Source organism: Halichoeres trimaculatus, unplaced genomic scaffold, assembly GCF_033239565.1.
Source record: "Halichoeres trimaculatus isolate MK-OKI-2021-1 unplaced genomic scaffold, fHalTri1.1 fHalTri1_scaffold_5, whole genome shotgun sequence".
Classification (NCBI taxonomy): Eukaryota; Metazoa; Chordata; class Actinopteri; order Labriformes; family Labridae; genus Halichoeres; species Halichoeres trimaculatus.
This window is the reverse complement of record NW_027437183.1, coordinates 21279454-21292584: the sequence shown is the minus strand read 5'-3', so window position 1 is coordinate 21292584 and position 13131 is coordinate 21279454. Positions and strand designations below refer to the sequence as shown.

At 44.6% G+C, this 13131-nt stretch overlaps 1 pseudogene; it reads left to right on the top strand.

The window, feature by feature from the left end:
* The first annotated feature begins 10040 nt into the window (after positions 1–10040).
* On the top strand, positions 10041–11108 carry LOC141790074 (uncharacterized; annotated as a pseudogene).
* The last annotated feature ends 2023 nt before the right edge of the window (positions 11109–13131 follow it).

Below are 13131 nucleotides of genomic sequence, written 5' to 3'. Positions count from 1 at the left end.
AAACCAGGCAGTATCAGCACTCATCAAAACCAGAAGACTACTCTCAGTCATATGACTGAAGCAGAGAAGTGTCAGCACTGAACACTGAGTTCAAACGTTAGTCTACAATATTAATGGCAGCTTGCAGAAATGAACACGTTTCAGCCTGAGACTCTGGGTGGATGCGATAAGCAACTGATGTCAGGTGACAAATCACAGAATAAACATACTTTAATGATACAAAATTATAATTATTCAGTTTATTTAACAGTAGGAAAGGAAATCATTGGTTGAGTTCCCACATTTCTTACTGTACTGAGAAGTTTATGACAAGTTTCTGTGTCGATTGAGTCTGATAATGAAATCTCAACGTCCCTGCTCGGCCCACACTCAGTGACAGAAGAAGAATATGAGAAGATATTTTTCCTCCTAAAAACGTTGGAACAAATGTCTCTTTGTGTTTTAATTTCTGGTTAATTGTTAGCTGATATGATTTTATCCCTTTTGTATATTTTCATGATATGTAAAAAGTCTATGTCTAACAATCTCGTGAACACTATTGATGAGCCCCAATGAAAATATTTATTTTTTGTGCACCCACCCTGCCATAAACACAAGTGCACTTACACACACATGCTAGGACACACACACTAATTTGGACACACACGTGTACAGCCACTCAAGAGAACTGCTGTTGTCACCATGTCGGCTAATGTTACCGGTGGACAATTGGCCCGATAAAGTTTGCTTTATGCAGGAATATTCACATCATCCTCTTCTCTTGTTGAATAGTGCATTTAACCCCCCCGTGCTGTAATATCTGCTGGAGACACTGGTGAATTGCATTTGCTGGAAAAGCATTATCTAAACTTCACAAACAGAAACGCTGACCAAAAAACTTAATCCACTGATTTTGCTGCTGGATACGGCTCTGTGTGTTTGGTTTGGCCTTTTGTGCAAGTATGATACCAGAGAATATCAGTGCATTTTTTAGGTTTAAGGCAAAGAAAACAACTAACTTTTTGGTAGGTGTGCTCTTATATTAGTCTTTTGAGACTTGCCATATGTGCTTACCCATGATCTTCACTACAGGAAATAAAAAAAGTGTTTTTAAGCAGTTTTTTAAATTAAAAACGAGTGGTATAATGTAAGATTAAAGTAGTATAGAGCCAAACAATATAACATTGAATACATAATAAGCTAGCTATGAGGTGAAAAACAGTATTGGATGATAGCTGCAGCTTCTTAAGTATAAACAAGCTAAGTTTAACCACAGGTCAAATTTTACCCGCCAACACTAAAGGCGGCCGCAGCTTTCTGACAAAATACAAGGGTTAAATCATTTTGTCTAGCTATAAGTAGTGCATCAAACAATTTCAAGGTTTTGGACATACAAGGGTGTTTTTTTAATTCAATATCAGGAGAGCTGTGGATACATATTTTGAAAAGATGAACTTTAGTGAAGTCCTCTAACATCAGCACTCAGAGTTTAGAACATGTTGTGATGATTTGTGACATTGTTTTCTTGGGTGACTGGTTTCTGCTTTGGTTTGAGAAACTGAGTTCATATCTCTGCCTTAAATTATAGGAAAATATGGAAATTTAATCATTATAAATAAGTAACTAAATAAAGAGCAAACAGCATCTTAAAAGTAGCAAACATTAGCATCATTTAAAATCATTGTGAACAGAACAGTCCACTGTGATGTCATAATGTGATGAGCCATTCTGCTCTTAATATTTTACTGATAGCAGACACTTTGATCCAAAGTCTCGATAGGGAAACATTGTTCTGCAGAGCAAATTTACAAAACCTTTACTGGACAGATATTTTTTAAATATATGCATTTTTCAGCCCCTGAGATCAGCTTATCGACTAGGAGCAGACATCTGGGAGGAAACAAGGCAAGAATCTGTCAACTGAACATGACAAACTTATGTTGGTAAGCAGTGATTTTATTTTTTGTGTCAATTGATTTATTTCTAAATCTTAGCAATGTTTCCTCTTTAAAGATATATTTCTCCTTTGTCAAAGTCCTTAAGTAGAGTTTGTTTGACTTATTCAATACTTCTTTAAGATTTTTCACACCCTCAGTCTAAACATCTGTTGACTTAAAGCTCAAAAATACATGTAGAGAAAATCAATTAGATTTATTTTGAGCTTCATTTAATTACTTAATTACTGGATTCATGAGCACAAAATGTTTTGGTCCTCAGCTCAGAAAAAGAAATGTGAAAATGAATGAATACTGCTCTACTCTGCAAAGTGCTGATATTCTCTAAATGTCGGTAAGTCTGTCAGAAGTTTGATTACAAAATCTGAGCAATTAAGTGAAAAGTGGTAAAAAATAACTCCATTGAGATAAAATTTCAAGGTTTTAAGACATACAAGGGTGTTTTTTTATTCAATATCAGGAGAGATGTGGAAAGCATAAAATGATTGAAAAGATGAACTTTAGTGAAGTCCTGTAAAACACCACTCAGAGTTTTATGACAATTTGTGATGATTTGTGACATTGTTTTCTTGAGTGACTGGTTTCTGCTTTGGTTTGAGAAACTGAGTTCATATCTCTGCCTTAAATTATAGGAAAATGTGGAAATTTAATCATTATAAATTAGTAACTAAATAAAGAGCAAACAGCATCTTTAAAGTAGCAAACATTAGCATCATTTAAAATCATTGTGAACAGAACAGTCCACTGTGATGTCATAATGTGATGAGCCATTCTGCTCTCAATTTTTCACTCAGAGCAGACAGTTTGTTCCAAAGTCTCAATAGTGAAACATTGTTCTTCAGAGTGAATTTACAAAACCCTTATGGACAGATATCTTTTTTTTATTTTTCAAATATATGCATTTTTCAGCCCCTGAGATCAGCTCATCGACTAGGAGCAGACATCTGGGAGGAAATATGGCAAGAATCTGTCAACAGAGCATGAAAAACTTGTGTTGGTAAGCAGTTGTGTATTTTTTTGTTGTAACTGATTTTGTTCTAAGTCTTAGAAATGTTTCATCTTTAAAGACATATTTCTCCTTTGTAAAATTCCTGAAGTAAAGTCTATTTGACTTATTCAACACTTTTTAATGATTTTTCACACCCTCAGTCCAAACATCTGTTGACTTACAGCTCAAAAACAGATGCAGAGAAAATCATTCTGATATTGTTTTCAAGTTATGTTTAATCAATTCAGTATTGTATTATGAGCATTAAATGTTATTTTTTTTCCTCAGCTCGAAAAAGATAGTGATCTCATAGAAATGTAAAAATGAATCTTGCTCTATTCTGTGCAATACATAATATTATCTAAGTGTTGGCAAGTCTGTCAGAAGTTTGAGTACAAAATCTGATCCTGAGCCATTTGGTAAAAAGGGGTAAAAAATAACTCCAAAAATATTTATGACCATGTTGGGGAAGGGTTTGATAGCTTATGCATTTTGTTTTTGGTCTGAAGATTTTAGTTTTCCACAAGAAAAAACTTCTGTTGTACAGTACTATTGTATAATAATTTAGTGTATAATCTCTAATTGAGTTGTATTGTGATGTATTGTGTTGTGCTGTTTTACATGTTTTATGTGGCCTGTGGTACACTTTTTGAGTGAATGAATTCTTGATCTTAGAAGAAGAAAATTAAACAAGTTGAACTTGGAAAAAGATCAGTAATGCGAACACCTAATGAAGAAACATTTCCACCTGTCCTCATAGGATTTAAAACAGATCTTGGTGGAGAGGAGGACCTGAAGTCAGAATGGAACAAGGGGAAACCCTGCTGAACATTTGGCTAGCTTCAACCTCATAAAGCTAAGTAACTTTTCTTTAGCTCTTTACTGCAGTAAGGCAGTAAGTGCAATAGGGGTTAAAGTGATGGAATTGATAATGATTAAGTATCATTGGCATTACAGTGAAAATGAAATCCTGTGAGGGTAAAAAGCCATAAGGGAGAGAAGGAAGACAGTTAACTTTGGGAGGTTAAGCACAGTTTAAATGTTATGCGTGTGATACATTTATGTTACTTCTGCCTGGGGAGTTGGCATGCACTTCACCCATCTTGCAAGGCTTAATTTATTGGTTGTACTTGAGTGGGTTAATTTCAGGCTTATGTTGTTTTGGAGTGTAAGGTCTCATGTGTTTGAGTGCTCTTTCACTGAAGTTTCAGTCACTATCTTAGATACAATAGGAGAGGCTAGCTCTGTGGGTCGCCCTCTCCATTGAATTGACAAGTGAAACCAACCACTGGGGCAGTATTTCACCAAAAAATAAGCTTTAAGAGAGGGGTTTTTGAAAACTCAGCAGAACTAGCTGAAATGTTCTTTGAAAAACGTTAAGCCAGCTTAGTTGAGTTAATTACAAGCATAAGTTTTTTTTTGGAGCGTCGGATGTCATGTGGTTGAGTGCTCTTTCACTGAAGTTTCAGTCACTCTCTTAGAAATATTGGATAGGTCAGGTTAGTGGATCACACCTTCTAGTGAACTGACAATTGAAACCAGCCACCAAGGCAGGATTTCACTCAAATATGAGCTCAAAGAGAGCAGTTTCTGAAAACTCAGCAGAACTAGCACTGAAATTTAACTAGTTCAAGATCTTCATATATCAGAAATGCAGATTCCTCACGAAGCATCATGTCCACCTGTCCTCATAAATTCAAAACAGATCCTGGGGGAGAGGAGGACCTGAAGTCACAGAAAGGAAGTGAAGGGAAAACCCTGCTGACCGTTCGGCTGGTTTCAACCAGATAAAGCTAAGTATTTTTTTTTAGCTCTTTATTGCAGTAAGGTAGTCAGTGCTTTTGGCATTCAAGTGATAGATTTGATAAGGACTGAAGTTGAGTATCATTGGCATAACAGTAAGTATAAAAGTACTGTGAGGGTAAATAACCATAAGTGAGGGTAGGAGGACACTTAACTTGGGGGTTAAGTAAGGTTTAAATGTAATGGGTGTGATACATTTATGGTACTTCTGGCTGGGAAGGTGGCATGCAAGCCCTCTTCTCCCAAGTTGCAAGTCTAAATTTTTTGTCCTCTTTCATAATATTTTGCGCGATGTCTCACTATGGGATGCGTGCCCCTGCTCGACCCTCAGAAGCATTAATCTCATTACGCCAATCCTGATTGGCTGGTGAAATGTGTCCGTCCGCCATAGGTAGTGTCCCCTACCTTAAATACTTCATGTGGACGGCACCACGTCATTCAAACACCTCTTCTCACTTGGAGCATGTCTCACATCCTGGGCTAGCTAGCTTAACTGTCCATAGACAGATCTTAATTAGCTTCTGTCACCGGATGCTAACTAGCTCTAGTTGTCGGTCACACCAGATTGATATTTGTGCTTCCCTTGCCTGGCTAGCACTTTTTCCTCAATGCCCCACCATGGCTTTCAAGTTCTGAGCTTTAGTACACTCTTTAGCACCAATACTCTCATTTTTACGGTTAGCACACCAGCTAATCCCCTGTTCTAACATTAGCACACCAGCTAACTGCCTCGACTCCCTGCCTGCACACCAGCTTGCGAGGAATGGAGGGCAAAAACCCTCACACCAGAGGACAAGGATACTCTGGGGCTCATCCCTGTCGCTGTGAGAACAAGATTTCGAGCAGGGATCCACACCAGGTCTGCTCGAGCTGCCCAGGGCTGGAACGCGCCCGGCTGGCACGTCCCTGGCTTGTGTCAACACTGTGCAGTGTTCATGATTAAGAGTCTCCGCAGACGGCTAGCCCGCCAGGCTAGCCTGTCTGGAAATGACCCCTATCTCCCTTCCTATGGCGCCACCAACAGAGACGAAGAGGAGAAAGGGGCCGTTGCGGTGTCGGCACCGGAGGCTAGGTCCAGCTGGGGCTCCCAGCTGGACGCTGTAGCGCAGGCTTGGCCGCACGAGCGTCTATACCCATTCCCGCCCCTGATACCCCCCACTCTATCCAGAGTGAGGGAGCACGGCCACGCACTGATTTTGATAGCTCCACACTGGCCTGCGAAGCATTGGCTGGCGGAGATTTATTAGCTGATGTGCGCTCAACCCTGGCAGCTCCAGCTGGGCAGGGACCGGCGATTGCAGGGGAGAGGGGCGATATTCCACCCGCACCCAGAGCGTCTGGCACTGTGGGCCTGGCCCCTGAGTAGCTAAATCTGTCAGCTGTGGGTCTTTCACAGCGGGTTATTTCCACTATACAAAGTGCTCGGGCCCCCTCCACTAGGTCTCTGTACGACTGTAAGTGGAAAGTGTCTGAGGGATGGTGTTACAGAAACAGCCACATCCCTTTTCAGTGTCCTGTGGGGGTGATATTATCATTCCTGCAGGACCTGATTGACAAACATAGAGCTTTCTCCACGGTTAAAGTGTACTTGGCAGAAATCGCTGCCTGTCACGTGGGGTTTGGAAAGCAAACAGCGTGCCAGCACCCGCTGGTTTGCTGCTTTATGAAGGGAGCGCGCAGGCTTCTCCCCGTGTCCAGACCGCTGGTGCCACCATGGGATCTGGCTGTGGTTCTGGAGGGGCTCAAGGGCCCTCCTTTTGAGACACTGGAGGGAGCTAGCCTGAAACATGTGTCTCTCAAGACAGTGTTGTTGCTGGCTCTGGCTTCAGCTAAATGAGTTAGAGACATTAATGCGCTTTCGGTTCATCCCTCATGCGCTCAGCTCTTCCTGGGGGATGTGAGGATGATTTTGAAGCCCAACCCGGCTTTGTGCCTAAGGTGGTGGGCTCATGTTCCCCCATTGACCTTGTGGCTTTTACTGCCTCACCAGGTGGGTAGCGGTCACATGCGTTATGTCCGGTCCGTGCGGTGCGCACTTATATGGGTAGGACGAGGGGTGCCAGGAGGAGCGATCAGCTGTTTGTCTCCTGGGTCAATCCTCACAAGAGAAAACCTGTCACAAAGCAGCGTCTATCCCACTGGATGGTGGAGGCGATTGCTTTGGCTTGTACGTGTCAGGGTTTGCAGCCTCCTGTGGGCCTGCGAGCGCACTCGACTTGGGGCATGGCTACATCCTGGGCCTTATTTAGGGGGGTCTCTGTTCAGGACATTTGTGCTGCAGCGAGTTGGTCCTGGCCTCTCACTTTTATTCGTTTCTATATGCTGGACGTCTCTGCTCACTGTGTGGCACTAGCAGTTTTGCTGTCCTGATTTGAACGGAGTAATTTTCCCTGTAGGTTGGCGGACGCTAGATAAGCTTGTCTGGCAATGCGGGAGCAACCATATCCCATAGTGAGACATCAAGTGAAATATTATGAAAGAAAACATAAGGTTTTTTACATAACCCCGGTTCTCTGAGTGATATCAGTGAGATGTCTCACCAGACAACCCTTCTTGCTTGGACGAGTGAGAAGAGGTGCTTATCTTGAATGATGAGGTGCCGTCCGCATGAAGTATTTAAGGTAGGGGACACTACCTATGGCGGACAGACACGTTTCACCAGCCAATCAGGATTGGCGTAATGAGATTAATGCTTCTGAGGGCTGCAGCAGGGGCGTGCATCCCATAGTTAGACATCTCAATGTGCATACATGCATATGCATACAATATGAGTAGTCACCTGACACGGGTCTAACCTCTTTGTGAACTGACACTTGAAACCAGCCACAAAGGCAGAAATCCAATTATATCTGAGCCTTGAGAGAGCACTTCCTGAAAACTCAGCAGAACAAGCACTGGAATTTAACTAGTTCAAGATCTACATAGATCAGAAATGCAGATGCCTCACAAAGCATCATGTCCACCTGTTCTCATAGGATTCAAAACAGATCCTGGGGGAGAGGAGGACCTGAAGTCACAGAAAGGATCTGAGGGGAAAACCCTGCTGACCTCGGCTGGCTTCAACCAGATAAAGCTAAGTATTTTTTTTTTTTGCTCTTTATTGCAGTAAGGCAGTTAGTGCAATGGGGGTTAAAGTGATGGATTTGATAAGGTCTGAAGTTGAGTATCATTGGCATAACAGTGAGTCTTAAAGTACTGTGAGGGTAAATAACCATAAATGAGGGTAGGAAGACACTTAACTTGTGGGGGTTAGGCATAGTTTAAATCATATGCATGTGATACATTTGAACTGTGCTTCCGCTTGGGAAGGTGGCATGCTAGCCTTCTTCTCCCAAGTTGCAAGTCGTAATTTTTGGTTGTACTTGGGTGAGTTAATTTCAAGCTTAAGTTGTTCTCTTTCAAACCTCCCTCGGTATCTCACTATGGGAAGCACCTTTTGGCGTGACTGATCATGGAAGCTGCAATGACACCACGTCTGTCATCTGACACACCAATCATCTTGAGATGCACGGGCCAGCCCGCCCCCCTAATAAGCACCTCTGCGCTGTACCCGCCATTCTCGCTTCCTTCCACCGTGAAGATCACAGTGCTCCTCAGCTGTCCTGATTGGATTTTTCATTAAACTGCTCTTCCGACACACCATCAAGGTAGTCACCGAGCAGGGATATCCTTATTTGGGATAGCTTACTGGTTTAATTTAATTTAATTGTATCGCTGCTTTCGTCACGAAAGTTGTGTTTATCGCTACTCATGCTAACTGTTAAGGTTTAGGGTGGTGGTTTTTTTACTGACCGTCGAGGTAAGATTATGGCTACCGCCAAGGGTACAACGGCTAGCAGCAAGGCGAAGGACGGCGAGTCCTGTCTTTGCCTGGCCTCTTGCGGTTTCAGCATTTCAGGGAGAGACCCACATCCTCTCTGTATTTCTTGTATGGGAGTCCAGCATGCTCAGGCGTCACTCGTGGACCCCGAATGCTGCCAGCACTGCAGTGCCATGTCGACCAGGATCCTGGAGCGGCGCCTCCAAGTGGCGGCCAGCTCAAAAGCTGGCCTCTCTGACAGCGTGGTAAAGCTGAAGCCGGCCAACGCTAGCGTGAGCTGGGATAACCCTCCAGTGGAGGATTTTCCTCCGGAGAGACTGATAGACAGGCTGCACAGCTTGGGCTTCAGTATAAACCTCTCAAAGAGCTTTTTGTCTCCTACTCAGAGGATTGAGTATTTGGGCCTCGAAATAAACTCTGTTTCATTTCGGGCTTTTCTGTTTCAGGCTCGTGTGGAGAAATTTCGCCAACACCTGGCTTTATTTCAACAGGGAAATTCAGTGTCATTACGAGACTGTCTCCGGCTGTCAGAGCTGATGGCGTCATCGATATCCGTCACTCCTCATGGGCTGTTGAAAATGAGGGATTTTCAGCGTTGGATATCCTCTCTACATCTGGACGCACGACGTCACCTCAGGCGGATGGTGAGGATTTTCCCGGAATGTCTCCTGGCTCTCCGTCACTGGGGAGACCTGGGTATTATCATGACCGGCGTCCCATTGGGAGCGGTGGTGATGAGGAAGACAGTCCCAACCGATGCCTCGTTAACGGGGTGGGGAGCGGTTTTCGAGGGGAGGTCTTTGAACGGGACCTGGCCCCCGACGCTTCATCAGGCTCACATAAATTACTTGGAGCTGTTGGCTGTCTTCCTAGCCCTCAGACATTTTCTGCCTCTCCTGGGGAAGTGTCATGTGTTGGTCAGAGCGGACAACACGACAGCAGTAGCTTACATAAACAGGAAGGGAGGCACGCGCTCCGTAAAATTACACAGACTGGCTCAGAGCCTGTTATTTTGGAGCAGCGAACGCCTGTAATCATTAGGCGTGGCGCACGTACCAGGCGCACTGAACAGCGGGGTGGATTTACTGTCCATAGGGAATCCCCTGTACGGCAAGTGGAGGCTGAACCCCAAAGTGCTCCTCTGGGTGTGGGAGAGATTTGGCTGAGTGTCCGTAGATCTCTTCGCATCGCGGAAAACGCAGTGTCCCCTGTTCTTCTCATTACGAGACCGGGACGCACCGCTGGGTGCGGACGCACTGGCCCACCTGTGGCCAAATGTGCTGCTGTATGCTTTTCCCCTTCTCTGCCTTATCACTCCCACTCTGATTAGAGTAAGGTAGCAGCAGCTTTCATTAATCCTGATAGCCCCTTACTGACCCAGCAGATCGTGGATGGCAGAGCTGATACAGCTCGTCCACGGCCAGCCATGGCCGCTGCCTTTACCCACGGACTTGGTGTCACAAGGGCATGGGCAGATTTTTCATCCGATCCCCGAATGGCTGGCTCTCTGGGCTTGGTACGTGAGAAGGTGTATCTACACGAGTCTGGTCTCCCGACGAGGGTGATTGAGACTATTCAGTGTGCAAGAGCGCCCGCCACGCGATCATTATAAGATAATAAATGGCGCGTGTTTGAAAGGTGGCGTGAGACTAAAGATATCATTCCGTTTCAGTGTTCTGTCCCGGATGTGTTGTGCTTCCTGCAGGACTTATTGGTTGCTAATAAAGCTTTTTCCACCATTAAGGTCTATTTGGCTGCTATTTTAGCTTGTCACTTGGGTTTTGGAGGTGCGCCTGTCGGGCAGCATCCTCTAATAAATAGGTTTATGAAGGGTGCGCGTCGGCTGCGGCCTGCATGTAAACCTCTGGTTCCATCATGGGATTTACCCACAGTTCTGGAGGCGCTCTCTGGATCGCCCTTCGAGCCATTAGAATGTGCTGATTTAAGAGTGCTGTCTCTTAAGACTATCCTACTGCTGGCTTTGACGTCAGCTAGACAGATAAGTGAGTTACAGGCTCTGTCTGTGCACACCTCATGTCTTCAGTTCTCACCAGACTATGGGAAGGTGATGCTGCGTCCTAACCCAGCGTTTGTGCCTAAGGTTAGTGACTCTGCCTACAGCTGCTCCACGCTTGAGCTGCTTGCTTTTCACCCACCACCATTTGCAAATAAGGGTGAGAAGCTGCTCAATTCACTTTGTCCTGTGAGAGCTTTACGCATCTATATGGACAAGACTAAGGGATTGAGGAAGAGCAACCAGCTCTTTGTATCCTGGGCTCTCTCACACAAAGGGAGGGCCCTGACGTGCCAGCGCCTGTCACATTGGGTGGTGGAGGCTATAATCTTGCCATACAAGAGTCGTGGGTTGCAGCCCCTGGAGAGGCTTCAGGCACACTCCACCAGGGGTTTGGCCACCTCATAGACCCTGTTCAAGGGTACATCAGTGAGGGATATTTGTGCTGCTGCCAGCCGGGCATCCCCACACACATTCATTCGATTTTACAGGCTGGATGTGACTGAGACCTCTCTGGCTCACTCAGTCCTGAGTGTGGGTCCATCTTAACTGCATGCTAGCCCTTGGGGAGGGTTTCGGGTGTCGACCCAAAGTGGGTCACGGCTCTGTGGGCTTCAGAGCATTCTAATCCGGGACTGAGATTTATCTCCCATAGTGAGATACCGAGGGAGGTTTGAAAGAGAACGTTAGGTTACTCATGTAACCCTGGTTCTCTGATAACCGAGTGAGGTATCTCACAACACTGCCCTACTTGCATCAGTGGGGTGGAAGAAATACGCTTAAGAATGGCGGTTGCAGCACAGAGGCGCTTATAAGGTGGGTGGGCTGGCCCGTGCATCTCATGATGATTGGTCTGTCAGATGACAGACGTGGTGTCATTGGAGCTTCCATGATCGGTGACAACAGATACGCCTTCCCATAGTGAGATACCTCACTAGGTTATCAGAGAACCTGGGTCACTTGAGTAACCTAACTTTTCTGAAAACTCAGCACAACTAGCACTGGAATTTAACTAGTTAAAGATCTGCATAGATCAGAAATGCAGATGCCTCACGAAGCATCATGTCCACCTGTCCTCATAGGATTCAAAACAGATCCTCAGGAGAGGAGGACCTGAAGTCACAGAAAGGAACTGAGGGAAAACCCTGCTGAGTATTCGGCTGGCTTCAACCAGATAAAGCTAAGTAATTTTTTTTAGCGCTTTATTGCTGTTATGCAGTCAGTGCAATGGGGGTTAAAGTGATGGATTTGAAAAGAATCGAAGTTAAGTATCACTGGCATGACAGTCAGTATAAAAGTACTGTGACAGTAAAAAACCATCAGGAAGGGCAGAAAGACAGTTTACTTGGGGGGTTAGGCACAGTTAAAATGTAATGGGTCCTATACATTTATGGTACTTCTGCCTAGGAAGGTGGCATGCAAGCCCTCTTCTCCCAAGTTGCAAGTTTGAATTTTTGGTTGTACATGGGTGAGTTAACTTCAAGCTTAAGTTTTTTTGGAGTGTCAGGTCTCAAGTGGTTGAGTGCTCTTTCACTGAAATTTCAGTCACTCTCTCAGATACAAGTAGTCAAGAGTAGTCACCTGACACAGGCCAAACCTCTTTGTGAAATGACAATTGAAAAAAGCCACAAAGGCAGGATTTCACTCAAATCTGAGCTCAAAGAGAGCAGTTCCTGAAATATCAACAGAACAAGCACTAAATTTAAATAGTTCAAGATCTACATAGATCAGAAATACGGATGCCTCATGAAGTATCATGTCCACCTGTCCTCATAGGATTCAAAACAGATCCTCAGGAGAGGAAGACCTGAAGTCACAGAAAGGAACTGAGGGAAAACCCTGCTGAGTATTCGGATGGCTTCAACCAGATAGAGCTAAGTATTCTTTTTTAGCTCTTTATTGCTGTTCTGTTTCATTCCTTCCTGACTGCCAGTGGCAGTAAACAAAGTGAATGTGTCTTCTCGCACTCCTTGCAGGTCGAGATCTAATGTAAACAAAGTCACGTGAGTGACATGTAGGCTACTTGGCCACACCTCTAAAAATACCACATGATAGTCTTTTTCTGGTCTCTGTGATCTTCTCGCTGTTAACCTGGTGCATACCGCGGGTTAATTGCTCCATTAGGTCCGTAGTCCGTTTCTTGACTCTGCAGGTCCAGGAAAGGTAAGAATGATTTGTGTTTTTTCTTTGGGTGCCAGATAGCCTGCCCGCGACTTCTCGTCGGAGCGCAAATTATTTGTCCTCCAAGGCGGGGACTATCAAGCAACCCTTCCTTCCCTGCCGGGAGGATTTTAGCTGCACCGGGCTAAACAGCTAGCGGTAGCAGCTAATTTCTCCAATATTACACGACAGGGCGAGAGATACGTCTCTCACCTGGTGTGTTTTGTAAGGTAGTATTATTGTTTGTGGCTGGATCTTTTGATCCCGTGCTGAGGCTCATCGTCACAGCTCCCGCTCAGATTTCCTAGCGTCACCCTTTTTCCGTTTGTGTGATGGCCTGTACTTTGTGTGAAGCTCAACTGCATGTTGAGGATGGCCATGATTTGTGCCCCAAGTGTCTGGGTGTGGGTCA